The sequence below is a fragment of the Peromyscus maniculatus genome, chromosome 12 (assembly GCF_049852395.1).
Source record: "Peromyscus maniculatus bairdii isolate BWxNUB_F1_BW_parent chromosome 12, HU_Pman_BW_mat_3.1, whole genome shotgun sequence".
NCBI classification, from domain to species: Eukaryota; Metazoa; Chordata; class Mammalia; order Rodentia; family Cricetidae; genus Peromyscus; species Peromyscus maniculatus.
The window spans coordinates 82,167,695-82,181,942 of record NC_134863.1 but is presented as its reverse complement, the minus strand read 5'-3'; the positions used below and the strand labels follow the sequence as shown (position 1 = coordinate 82,181,942).

General features: G+C 48.4%; 1 protein-coding gene across 2 annotated transcripts in view; it reads left to right on the top strand.

Moving 5' to 3' along the window:
• Runx1 (RUNX family transcription factor 1) overlaps positions 1-14,248 on the top strand; it is a 232,489-nt gene that overhangs the window by 28,866 nt on the left and 189,375 nt on the right. The gene's annotated exons all lie outside the window — the stretch shown is intronic.

Genomic DNA, 14,248 nt, shown 5'->3' with positions numbered 1-14,248 from the left:
TTGGTCCTCATGGACTTCAGCACTTTCCCTGAGCACTTCTGTCTGGGGACAGACCTTACCTGGAATATTTAGACAGAGTGTGGTTTGCATAATTGCTGTGCGTAGCATAAGCTGATAGGATGCTTAAGCTTGGAAGTGCACACCCCCACAAACTCACCTTCTACGCTTGTGAAAACCAAGCACAGCAGCCAGCGTGTGGCTGGCACTCCATTTCCTCAGTGTGAACATCCTGAGCCACCCTGGAGAACAGGAACCCAGACAGTGTGAACATCCTGAGCTGCCCTGGAGAAGAGGACCCTAGACAGTGTGAACATCCTGAGCCGCCCTGGAGAACAGGAACCCAGACAGTGTGAACATCCTGAGCCGCCCTGGAGAACAGGAACCTAGACAGTGTGAACACCCTGAGCCGCCCTGGAGAACAGGAACCCAGACAGTGTGAACATCCTGAGCCACCCTGGAGAAGAGGAACCCAGACAGTGTGAACATCCTGAGCCGCCCTGGAGAACAGGAACCCAGACAGTGTGAACATCCTGAGCCACCCTGGAGAACAGGAACCCAGACAGTGTGAACACCCTGAGCCGCCCTGGAGAACAGGAACCCAGATGTGTCCTTTAAGCAATGCGCCCCGTGCTCCTCTCTATTCCATAACCTTCAGTCCTTCGTGATCAGAAGCATGTACCTTGGTTACAGATGGGGCCTGGGGTCAGGGATGAGCAAGGATGACTCAGACCAATCCATGGAGAAGGTACCAATTGCTATCCAGCCGGCCTCGCTTTGCACACCATTTGAACCATCTGGGAGTCTATGTTTCAGCGAGGTGTGCTCCATCACTGTGTTGATAAACTCCAACATTACAGTTCCCAGGAGTATACAGAAGTGTAACTAATGGTCAAATTGCATTAGCGTGACTGTTGTTCTTTGATGAATTAAACCACAAGGTCCCGTAGCACTTCAAGATCACCGTCTTGGTGGGGCTGAGGAGATGGCTTGCTGCTCAGCAGGAGGACCTGAGTTCCATCCCCAGCATTCATATCAAAAGCTAGGTGCCACAGGGCATGTTCCTGTAACCTAACACTGGGGGCAGAGACAGGCACATACTGGGAGCTTGCTGCTGCTCAGCTTGTCGTGAGCTCCAGGTTCAGTCAGAGACTGTCTCAAAGAACAAGGCAGAGAGGGTTGAACAAGACACTAGCCTCCACATGTGCACATCCTACTACACACACATGCACATGCATGCAACACACACGAAGAATTAAAAAGACATCCTAGTGAATAACATTCAGTTGCCTTGTCTAATATGGAGGATAGACTGCTGGACAGCATGAAAGACATACAGCAGGGTTTATTTCAGTCTAAAAACCAGATGATCTGGTACAGACTCTTAACCTCACATCAACTTTTACCAATAATTACTAGGCAGATTTCAAGAATAAGAATGCACCATGGAAGGATTTGGGCCCAGCAGAGTTGGCACAGGATTAAAAGATGCTGTAGGGCTTCTCTCCTTAGGATCAGGTTCCCCTTTGACACGTGGCTCTACATTAGGGCCATCAGGGAGTCCACTGATAATTGCTTGTAATTCAACACACATGACCAGCCATCCCAAAAGCCAGCAGCAAGCTCTCTGTTACCAGTGGGCCTCTGTGTTTTCTTTCTTTTCCTTTGTATTTCCCCTATTGGATCAGTAGATCTACTCAGGCACAGTTTTGCATGACAATCTAATAGCTATGTAATTTTATCTCCTCCAGAAGCACTCATATTCTGTGTTCTTCATGATCATTCTGTAATCAGCATGGTTAGAAGAGGTAGGGTCACCGCAGGTCCTATCCATGTTGGAGGAGGGTAAGGTAAGAGTGGGGGAATAATGGAGCCCAGACACATCCTGGGCTCACCACAGCTGACTCTGACTTTGGCAGAAATGGCCTCACCATGCACATTCAGCTAATATTTAGATGTAGCATAATAGAAAGTCTGCCTGTACACAGACACACAACCTAATTTCCTCTCTCTTTCTAAATGTTACTGGGGTATGCCACAGCCAAGTAGGAAATCTCTCAGTCTCAGCTGAGAAAAGACCAGCCAGCCGTCCTTCCAAGAACATACTAGGTTGACATATGTCATTAATCCAGCCCTCTGTCATACATGAAGTTCCACGTGTGAGTTCCAGTTATTAGGAAAGAAGGCATGTCAAAAGATGGAAAAAAAATAACCATGTAGTAAAGGATTCTTCCTCTCGGCAGGAAGGGAGACTCCAAGGAGTCGAATTGAATGTGTCGTCATGGTGCCATGATGAAGGTGTTAGCGTTGAGGAAAGATGGAGGGGTTGTGGCTGGGGAAAGGGCTGGGGGAGCTTAGAAAGATGTGGATTTTAACTCTGCCCTTAAGTGGGGTAGCTTTCCAAAGCACACAAGGAAGATCAGATGGCATCAGTGCACAAAGCTCCACCCATAAAGCCATGGAGAGAAAACAGCATAGCATATGTTCACCGAAAACAGCAAGGCCATGCTGGTGGGACATGTGAGTGATGAAGGCAGAGAGACTCGGGATGAACGAAGCTGGGCCTGTAAACCAAGGCAGAACCTACAGGGCTCTGAATGGCAGAATAGAGAATTTTGACAACACAGAGGCTCAAGGATGTTGTTTAATGCTGAGGCATGACAGTTCTGGGTTGTAGGAAAACCTCATCAGTGTTGAGGGGTGGTGTGAAGAAAAAACCTCTCTGGAGGACGTGGTTGCAAAGTGGTGAAAAAGTTGCAGCCAGGACTTTCTCTTTGTGGGAAGAAGTCCCACAAAAACCCAAAGAGTTTTCCATGATTCTCAAGCCTGTCAATTTGACCATCAAGGTTAACCATCCCGTGGGAGATTGATTTGATTCCTATTTTTATTGAACACATTACAGCTAAATGTTTTCATTTCTACGTATGTTCCACTTCTATGTATGTATTTCCAGTGGCTAATGCGGTAGTTTATGGTGTTTCATTTTTGTATGTGTCCCAGAGCTGGTGAGTATTGACAATACTCACAGGCCGTCTCCATTTCAGACCAACCACCTGTTCATCAGCTGGGAGACAGGCTGGGGGCTACAGTAGTTCAGCTGGGCAATCAATGCACAGATCAGGCAGCTACCTGATCTATGGTTGGTTCTCCTTCAAGGGTCTGCTCCTGAGAATGGCATAGTCTATAACAAGAGAGAAAGCAAGAACTATCCAGTGCCAGTCAGGAAGGGTGGTGTTCTATACTTTCTTTTTCTAACTCCTTCATCCAGGTCATTAATACCCACTGCCAGTTTGACAGGAACCGAGAATCATCCATCAGACAGACCCCTGAGCTTGTCTGTGAGAGGGTTTCTAGATTTGGCTCATTGAAGTAGGAAGGCCCATGATCAATGTGTGTGGCTGACATCCAGACAGAACAAAAAGGAGAAGATGAGCGGAGCACCAGCATTCATGGGTCTCTGCTTCCTGGCCGTAGACAGGAGGTAACCAGCAGCCTCACCCCCTCCACCACACCCTCCCTAGAACTTTGAAACCCAGGAGATCATTCCTCAAGTTGGTTTGTCATGCATTTTGTCACAGACAAAAGGAAAAAAGGAATTAATACCAGAAGCATTTAATTTCATTCCTGCCCACAATCTCTCTAACACACTAGTCTAAGCCTCAGGATCAAAAGATTTACTGAAATGTTTGCCCTGGGCTGATATTTAGCAGTCCACAAAAAGACATACTAAATCTTAATATCACCTAGAATGGACCAAAAAGGTATGTAGTTCTGTGCCCAGCACTTCACATGCAATAACTAAAATACTGGTGTTACTATTTTCATAGGCTCAGAGGGCTCACCTGACTTCCCTAAATCCCTGTAGATCCCAATCTCAAACCCTCCATGTTCTTTACCTCTGTACCACATGAGAAGGTTTCTTCTATGCCTGCTAGAGAAAGGATGCTTTGGAAAGTTGGGTAGATGGAGAGGATGCTGTGCTTTTATACTAGCCAGACAGGATGCTAGAGAAAGGATGCTTTGGAAAGTTGGGTAGATGGAGAGGATGCTGTGCTTTTATACTAGCCAGACAGGATGTCCTTCTTGTTGTATTTTCTGAAAAAGACATTTAGATAAATTTGCCACTTGGGGCTTTTGTGGAAGCAAGGTAATTTTTCTATCCATATACTGGGAACATTCAATTATTTTTCATCTTTGGTCTTTAATGTGTGAGTGCCCCACCTCCTTCCCCCATATCCCTTCTCTCAAAGACAACTCATCTAAAGGCCACAAAGCACAGCCTTGGCTGCTCAGCTGCAATGTCATCCTAGGCTCTGAACGGCCTGGTGGTAATGGCAGACGATCCTTTGTCTTCTCATCTCAGAGGATGACTAAGAGGGGATGTGCCTGCCAATGATCACGGGAGGCCTTTCAATGATTCTTCCCAGATGGGACGATGTCATCCAGCAAAATCCAACCTCGGGCATTCCAGCTGAGGAAAGCCAGGGTAGCCAGGAGGCTGGCTGCCACATTCCAGCTGAAAAGTAAGTGTGAACATGTCAAGGTCGTGTGGCAAACCTGCAAAGCGCTGTAGGAAATAACATAACAATGTGTCCAGTCCCTGGCAGTGACGTGAGATTCAGAAGGTGTCTCAAAGGTATGCCAGGGATGAGAGCTTCCAGCTGCAGTTGCAAGCCCACTTTCTCCTCCCCCAGGTTCAATATTTACAGCAGCACAAGGCATTGAGCCCAGCTAGCTCCACGCTTGTGAGAAACCCCATGCAGGCTCTCCCACCAGAGGCTAGGTTCTCACAAGAGCTAGCTGAAGAGGAGCTAAGAGAGATCGAATATCCCTTACAAAGATGGTGATTAAGTGTTGGGGACAAGAATGGGACTTCAGAGACTCTTTTAAGTGATGCATATTATGTTTGAAAAAACATAATTCCCAGGCTTAAAAATAGATGAATGGAGAATATATACATTATAAAATATTTAACGTGGAATGTCTTAGAATGATGAAATCATGGGTAGAGTCTTGGGGGTATACAGGGATCTAACTCAAGTCTGGTGTGTAAAACATGATGCTCAAGAGGTAAAAACATGATTCTTGGGACATAAAATGGGTTGTACAGAATTCTCATGAAGTTTATAGGGCTTTGGGCAGTGTATGGGATGTGGGTAAAATGTAACCGATCTGTCTATCTGTCTATCTGTTTATCTGCTCATCTACTCACCCAACCTTACCCATCTACCCGTTCATCCATCTGTCCTTCCGTCTGTCCATACAGTTACTCTGTCTCCATCTCCCCTGGCCCTCCACCACTCTGTTGAATAGGATGAACATGTCTGAAAGGAACAAAATCCAACCCCAGCAAAGAATAGATTCTTTGAGAACTTTGTAGATCGCTCTGACCTAGCTGTGACTTTTCGATCCTCCACCCAGTAGGGCAGCAGTCTAGGAGGCCTGTAAGGCAGGTGGGGAACGATGCGGCTGAGTTAGTTGTGAGACACTGAGGCACAGAAATTGAAACTCGAAATGTCCTAACCCGGGTGGGGCCTTGGGAAGACTCAGAGAAAAGTCACCCAGTTACAGAGACCCGGCAGGAACTTAAAGCCAAGGTCCTTGGAGGCCTAGTGTGTCTTCCAGGGCTGAATGCTCACTGGAAGCACAGGACAGGCACTTGCCCAAGACACCACAAGCAGGAGGCTGATCTGTGAGCTCTCTCCATTCTGAGCATCCATGCTTCCTCTCTGAAGAGGCATGGTCCCACCACAAAAGGAATTCTGAAGACACAGGATGAGGCGGAAGTAGGAGGCAGGAAGTTGAGGTCCCAGTTCACCTCATCGCTGATCCACTCAGGAAAGTGGCACAGTCCCCCAACAATGAATGAAGTGTTGAAGGTGGAGTTAGTGAGCCTGAGCTCGGTGTGACCTTTATCTGCCACTTGATTCAGGATTCAGCCTCGTTTTGTCTTAAAATTCTCACAGATGGGAGCTGATTTTATTCAGGGGCTTTTGAGATGTGCTGTGAGACTAAAGCCTACATTGTGAGGCCATGCCAATGACTGGCTACTCTTACAGAGCAACCCCTGTTCCATTTTATTATTTATTGATTTGTTGATTTATTTATCTATCTTTGCTTTGTTTGGTCCTTTTTGGTTGGCTGGTCTGTTTTTGTTTGTTTGTTTGTTTAATGTTTTATTGTTTTGGGGCAGAGTCTTGCCAGGTAGCATACGCTATCTCCCAGCCCTTTGTGAGAGCTTTGAAGACTCTTGACATTCAGCCTGGCCACATTTTCAGGTTGGGTACCTCAGCCTGTTACGCATTTCCTCAGGGGAGGAAATGCTCCTTGCTGGTCTCAGGGAGAGTTCAGCCCTCTTTCCCTCCAGTAAGAGCTGCCCCTGAGAATGAAGAGACATCCTCATGAGGTGCTGACCCTCATGAGCTGCAGCTTTGGCTTCGGGATGTTCTCTAGGAGACTTCCCAGCTTCAGGGGGTCAGTGATGTAATTCAGGACAATGTTCCCAAGACTGCTCTAAAAGAAGAGGCGGGTGAGTCATCCCTTCGCAGACAGCTTTCTCCTTGGTCACTCATCATCGTCATCATCATCAAAGAGGAAATCACCAGTTAAGCATGAAATTGAACATTGGTTTGGACGTAGCTGCGTCTACAAGTACTAAGTGTCTCACCTCGGGAGGCTCCCATTACAGCTCATCCTCATCACTCACTCTCAGACACTGCTGCAATTTTCTTGCCAGCTGTCGGCTCCTGGCTATGGAGACTTGCTCTCACCCAGCTGAAGCCAAGTCCTGGCATCCCACACAGTCATAATAAGTGCATCTCCACTCACAGGGCTTCTTTGCCATCGATGATTAAGATGGATTAAGATCCCTTGATGACTTTCTCAGATGGAGGAGTGATTTCATGTGTATTGTGATCCAGGTATAGCGCCTTGGAAGCAGTGAGAGTCTGAAAACAGCCCAAGATGATGAACTTGCCTCTCAGATAAGAGGAAGTAGAAGTCAGCCCTGCTCTGGTGTGTGGTGATATCTCACTGTCCTGGCACCTCTGTGCTGAGCTGTGCAAAAATCCCCTTGGTGGTCACCTGCTTTATCGCAAAAAGCCAAGGTGCAGATACATTTATCTCCTACAGGGTTTACAGCCATGTGTGCGATCAGTAAATAGTTATCCTGGGTATTGTCTATGTGCTTATTATGTGTTTTGTCCTGGAAATGTAACAGTGAACAAAGACACTCATCCTGGATGGTGAGCGTTACATTAAGTGAGAAAAGACAACCAAGTGAGTTGGGGCCAGTAATAGAGCAGCAGGAAAGAATAAGACGGAAGTGTGTCTGGGTGTGCAAGGGTGATGGAAGGCTGGTCACACTGAGTGGTGCTGTGCCATGTGACTGGGGAGGTGCACGTCTTCACCAGAAGTAAGACAGGGCGCTGTGCAGGTGGCTGGTACAAGAGGGTACCAGATGATCCAAAGAATACTCAGCAGAAAAAATGGGTCACTGCTTTAGGAAGGGTCTTAGTATTTTGGTTTGAAAGTTTTTTCTTCTTCTCAGTGTTGGGAGAGTGCTTGGTAGTGTTTGCCTTGTAAGCATGTGGACCTGCATTCCATTGCTCGAACCCCCATTAAACAAGAAGAAACCGAATACGACAGTACCACTCTCTAGGGCAGTGATTCTCAACCTTCTAATGCTGTGGCCTGTTAATACAGCTCCTCAGGTTGTGCTGAGCCCCATCATAAAATTATTTTTGTTGCTACTTAGTAACCATGCTGTTATGAATAATAATGTAAATATCTGTGTTTCCCATGGTCTTAGGTAACCCCTGGGAAAGGGTCCTTCAACCCCCAGAGGGGTCGTGACCCACAGGTTGCAAACCTCTTGTCTAACGAGTCTTGGGGTGAAAAGTAGGAAACACTCTCAGCTCAGGTGACCAGCTTCACAACAAGGAAGCAGCAAGCAGCTGCCACCCAGCAAAGCTCAGAGTGGACTCCCTGGAACAGAAATCCGTTCTGTCCTGGGCGCGCCGAGTTTCCAGTAGCTTTGGTGACCTGTGATGAGTCCTCTTCCCAGAATCCTAGATCAGTCAGTTTAAAAAAAAGAAAAGGGAGCTGGCCAGCCCATGGTCTTGGGTAACTGGGTTTATGATGGTGGAGGGCAGGCCCCCTTCCTAATTTTAGACAAAGAAATGGAGTAAATAGGCCCACAGCCTCCAGTAAACATGTTGAGGTTCAGCCTCGAGAATATCTGACCAGCCTGGACTAGCCAGCCAAAATGGGGTCCTGCTGGCAGGAGAAAAATCCTGCCAGACCTTTCTCTCAGATCAGGGAATGAGGAAGAAGCCCAAGGTCTTTATTATCTATGCATGGCCCCTCTCCTTATCTGTCGGCTTGTCCAGGATCAGCCTGGTTTCTAGTCCCTCAGTGGCACACAGTTGGAATCCCAGCCCTGGGGAGGATCCAGTTGGATCCCTAGGGCTTCCTGGCCAGCCAGGCTTGCCTGCTGAGCAAGTTCCCAGCCAGTGAGAGAACCTGTCAAAGGGGGGGGGGGCAGGTGGCACAATGTCTGAGGTTGTGTGCCCCCACCTCCCACCTCCACACCACACACACCTGCACACATACGCATGTGCACCTACACACACACACACACACACACACACACACACACACACACACACAGGAGAGAGAGACATTCCATTGGGATTTCAGTAGGAACCACGTTCAGTCTATGGACTGTTCACACTGTCATCTCAATAGCATGGAGTGCTGTCTGTCACTCAGTGGCATGCTCTGTCTTTCCATTCACTTGGATCCGTAATTTCCTGGCTGTGTTTTATACTCTTCAATATTGGCATCTTTTGCTCTGGAGTTAATGTCCTAGGGACCTGGCTTTCTGTGTGCAAGCTCTTCTGTTGATAGCCCGTCCAGAGATCTCTTGCTCTCATTTGAATGACAGCTGAGGAGTGGCCTGAGGGTCTCTGTCAAGGCAGCCTCAAGCAGCAGCTGGCTTGCATGCTTATCCTCTGCCCCCAGCAAGATGGAGCTCTCCTTGTTAAGAGCCACTGAAACCGTCTGGAAATTTCCACTTAGCCTCTGCACTACAGTTCCTCTTTCTGTGGAATAGTATTGGCGACCAGTTACTAAGAAAGTTCAGGGGACAGAAAGAGTCACATTTTTAGATGGAGGAAGGATGGGATCCGCAGGCTCTCACAGTGGGAGGGAAGGGAGCCAGGCAGCCTTTGCCCTCCTTCTCAATTTCATGTGTTTCCTCAGAGGTGAAGGAAACCATGTGTGGTCACAAAACCCAGTCCTGAAACAGCGTCCTCTCTTTCATCTGTCACCGCATGCTGAACACTGCAGTGTGTGTGTGTGTGTGTGTGTGTGTGTGTGTGTGTGTGTGTGTGCGCCACTCTCAAAGCGTCCAGAACACATGTGTTCTTTTTAACTCCTACCAGACCTTGAGATCTGCCAGCTAGAGAGAGACCATCCTGGAAGGAGCTCGCAATGAGGGCAAGTGGTGAATAACAGAGTCAGGAAGCAGGGGTCTCCTGGGACAACCCCTAACTCATTCCCGCTCAGAGGCAGGCGCTCCCCGACCTCACCGGGTCTCTGTTTTGTTGCCCATAAACTAGATAGGAACAGTTGCAAGACATATACTAAATGGAAGGCATTATGTGATCTTTGCGGACAAGGCAGACTGTTAACATATGCTAACAATGTGTTATTCTGGGCTGGGCCTGGAGCCACAGCCACCAGAGTTGCTTAGGAAACATCTGCCAGGAACAGGCAGAGCACTCAACCTCCAAGCCCCATCCCTGGGTCCAACTGGCAACAGATAAAGGCCCACTGTGCCCAGCTGTCTGTGCCCCGTTCAGCCTCAGGCCTGGGTTCCAGAGTCCTTACGCTGACAGCCACTGTAACTCACCTATGTACCAGGGGGACACCTGCCTGGAATCCTGTCTACTCTCCCTCCTCTTAGTGACGGAGGGCCTTAGGGACTCTTGGACAGTCACTTCCGGGTGGTGCTTACTGTGTATGCTCCAGGGTGAGACAGGGACAGCCACTTCAGGGTGGTGTTTCTTAGGATGTATGTGCTGGGGTGGGACAGTTTGTTCTTTGCTCAGGACAGAAGGAAAATAGAGATGACTAAGTGGATGTGGCTCTCCGACTCCCTCCTCACTCTCCAAATTTGAGGCCTCTGGTGCCCAAAGCCTAAGAAAGATCTTCCAAGAAGAGGAAGATGAGGGTATCGGGGGAAAGGAGGAAGGCAGGACCAGCAGGAACTGCCACTGTTATCTCTGAATGTCCCATGGTGGTCTCTGGACATGTGGGGTTTCTGAGGAAGCCACAGGGGCCTTCTCGGGGAAACAGGGCTGATCTCCGCGGTCCCCGCTTGAGTCAGACTCTTCCTAAACACTTTCCTTCTTCTCTCCATCCCTTTTCTCGAACTTTCTTGTGTCCTTAAATGCCTTCTGAAGAGGAAATCAGGGCAGCCAAGATATTAATAGGAAAAATGCAACCCTTCCCTGATGGGCCCACCCAGGATGTGATCATTACCCCCAAAGCGTAAATCCTGGGGGGTAGATGCTTAGATACAGTAGCCAGGGAAACACGTACAGGGGGAGAAAGAGAAGGGGAAAGGTAAGACACACCCCAGCACCCCAGGTGACTACTCCCTCAGCCCACCCCAGCGTGCAGATGCACCCCAACTTCAGAGAAGACTCTGTGAAGTATCGCGATGGAGGGAGGGAGGGGGAGGCGTGTGAGGGATGATGTTCTCCAATATGAAAACCATCTGAGAGCATCTTAGAGCACAAGCCAGGTCTGTTGACTTCAGGATTACATGGGGCTCCACAGCAAGAAGCAGCGGATTTGAATATCAGCGTGAAGAGTGTAAGGTAGTCAGCACAGGACCTCCAGCTGCGAGCTGCGGCGCAGTTCTGGAAGACAGGCAAGCCTGTGGAGTAAGCCGTTCTCTTTGGAAGTAGTAAATAAGAGTCCATGTGAGTAGATGATCAGCAAGGTCCTTGCCAGACCAGAGCCCAGGCTACCTCACGTCTAATTTTAGCAATCCCCCCAGTTATCTGTGGTCCCCACACCATTTCTTCTGTTTCCTTTGATGTTAGCTGTCTCTCAGAACTCAAGGCCAGATACACTGCAGGAAGAGACCCATCACTCTGCCCTATCTCAAGACTACGTGTTCTAGATTGTCAAGTACCAGCTCCCAGTTTGACTTGAAATATGGGCTCTCAGGTTGAGGGGGATGATCTTGGGGCCAACAGTAACCTGCAGTAACCTCGTCGCCGGCTGTTTGGATCTTCCTTGCGAGATTTTGTTCACGATTTTAACAGGCTATGAGTGATGTAGCTGAAACCCATCCTGTAAGGATAAAAAGTGGTGGGAGAGCCATGAGAGTATGTTTCTCATTGTGAAAACGACAGCTTAGTCATTTTGTTCTCCCAAGAAAATGTCTTCACTTTGGCTAAGGGTTTTTTTTTTTTTTTTAAAGAAATATTAAGTTCAGAAGGACTCTTTCATCTCAAAAGTTAATCTCATGGAAAATGTAGCAATATTTCTGAATTTTGAAAAAGTATTATGATGGTATCTATATCCTGTTGCTTAAGACCTAAACGAGTGTGTGTGTGTGTGTGTGTGTGTGTGTGTGTGTGTGTGTAATTGGTTAGGTTATTTGTGCATGTACGTACACATACGTCTTTTCAATTTTTATATTCACTTGCATGTGCATGCATGGGTGTGTGTTTCTATGGGTGTGCATGTGTGTGGGGGGTGAAGGCCAGAGGTGATTCCTTGGCTGCTGCCTACCTTGTCTTTTCAGCCAGATCTCTCATTAGTCTGGGCCCCCCCCCAATTAGTCTGGCCAACAAAACCCAAGGACCCTTCTATCTCTACTCCCTGGTCCCCATGCCAGGCCTGGGATCGCAAAGTGTTTGTTTGTAATCCAAGCTGTTCTACATGGGTTCCAGGAATTGAACTTAAGTCCTCACATTTCTGCAGTGAGCATGTTCCTGCCTGAGCTGCCCCAGCCCTGTGTTTCATTTTTAACCTCTTGACCTCACTGTGTAAAGAAAAGTGATAAGCTTGGGGAGGGGGAGCTGAGCCAGAAACACCCGATTCCACATCCTTTTCAGTAACACTTTCTGGACCGAGGACTTTGTGAGACTCACTTTTCTCCACAAACTGTGTCAATGAATGCTCTGTGATGGGGCAGAGTCCATCCAAGCAGGGCAGGGAAAGAGAAGAGCTTAGGATTCTTTTTTTTTTTTTCCAAGCTAACTGTTATTTGAGAAGTGTCAACACTATTCCAGGAACTCTGCTTCTAGGCCAAAGATTCTGCCCCCAGAAGCTCGTGGTCTGCTTCATAAACATGTCCACAGTGCTTGAAAAAGAGTCACCAAGGGTCAGACATGTGACGTGGCAGGTACTGCAGTCTTAGCCCCGGGAGAGGACCAAGACACTCCCCAGGTCCCCCAGCCACAGCCTCCATTTCTTCCCATTGCCTCTTCTGCATCCCGGCACAGGCTCCTCTGTCTGTCACCTCAGCCAGACTCCCTTCCTCTCCCCTGGACTCAGAGTCCTGTCTGAGCCCCATCGCTGGGCCGAGGGACTGGATCAGAGCTCGGACCTGCTTCAGTGGGGCCTGACTCTTGGGGGAGCCTAAAGATGGTGCTGCCAGGGACAGTTGCAGCCCAGTGACAAGGGGAGACCACGTCAACAGGGCCACTCCTCCTGGCCTGGCTCTGCAAGATTTTACATGCCTGTGGACAGGAAACAGGAGCATCCAACAGTCATGTTTCTCTCACACAATTCCATGTCCAAACTTCTGAAAAAGAATCCTACCTGCATGTGAGTAAGGGTGTCTCAGGGAGGTAGAGTGATAGGCACCAGAATGGGGGTCCCTACACCCCGACATGTACATGAGACAGAGAGGGCATAGGGACAAAGTGGAGGAAAAAACCATTAGCTCCCAATGCCCTGTCCCAGAAACACCATGATAGCAGAGTACAAGAAAATTACAGCATTTAAATTTTAAATTATACCCAAGAAAGTACCTAGTACCAATCTTTCAGCAGGACAGGGTCACCCCCTCAAAGAGAGCTGTGATTACTATTGGTGTGTGTGTGTGTGTGTGTGTGTGTGTGTGTGTGTGTGTGTGTGATCTGTCTGTCTATCTGTCTGTCTGTGCCTGAGTGGTGCTAAGAATTGAACCCAGGACCTCAATCATACCAGGCAAGCATTCTCCCACAGAGTTACATTCCCAGCTCTGTAGTATAATTTCATATGATGATGCTAATGTATTACTCAGTCTATCATTTGAATTTACCAAAACCAATAAGAAGTTGGTTCCCAGGTCATTCAGTTCCACCCTTTGTGGTCACAACTGGAAGAGCTGAACGTCTGCTGGGAAGGGTGGAGCATCATACGTGTGGGTCCCTGGGACGTTGTGGTCCACAGCCAGGCTCCGGAGTCAGACACATCCCCTTTCCTCACTCAGCCCTGCATGATTCTCCCAGAGCCTGCTGTGGACTTCAAGTGGCCAAGCTCCCTTTCCAGTCCCAAGGCCACCTGGTACCAGCCGCCCTGACTCATGCCCTCCTGCACTTCCTGCCCTTCCTGCACCCTGCCCATGCGCTAGTCTGAGGAAGTGTCACAATCCCAGGCAAGAAACCAGTCACTGTCCCAGAATTTGGCTGAAGGCTCGGGGTGAATGCGGGCAGAGTGGCCAGTCGGCGTTTAGGCTGGAAGTCACTCCCGTCTCCTCGGGTGACTTGCAGCCATCCGCTCACCAGGCCCAGGGCTGGCTGTCTCTACACAGGAGTTTCAATGACAAAATCCTAAGATGTGGATGGAGTGTAGGGGCAGAACACTTGCCTGGCACACACAAGGCGCTGGGTTCAGTTCCCAGTACAAAATCATCATCATCATCATCATCATCATCATCATCATCAAGTCTTCATCAGTAGAAACAAAGCAATGTTCCCTTTCAGTCAGGGAGCTGACAACCTGAGTGAGTGTTTTATCCTTTTTGCAAACTTGTAATGTTTCTTCAATAATTATTCTGAGTTTTAAACATTGAGTTGCCGCTGGAAAGAAAGTGACTCCCTTCCCTGGATGTTCTGGAACCCTGAAACAGTCCCACAACTGTTGAAATGAGTTTCCCGTCTGGGGTCATGACCTCAGTTTTTCCTCCCTTCAGAGGGAGACGCCTTGTTGGTGTGCTGGCAGACCCTTGGAGAGGAGT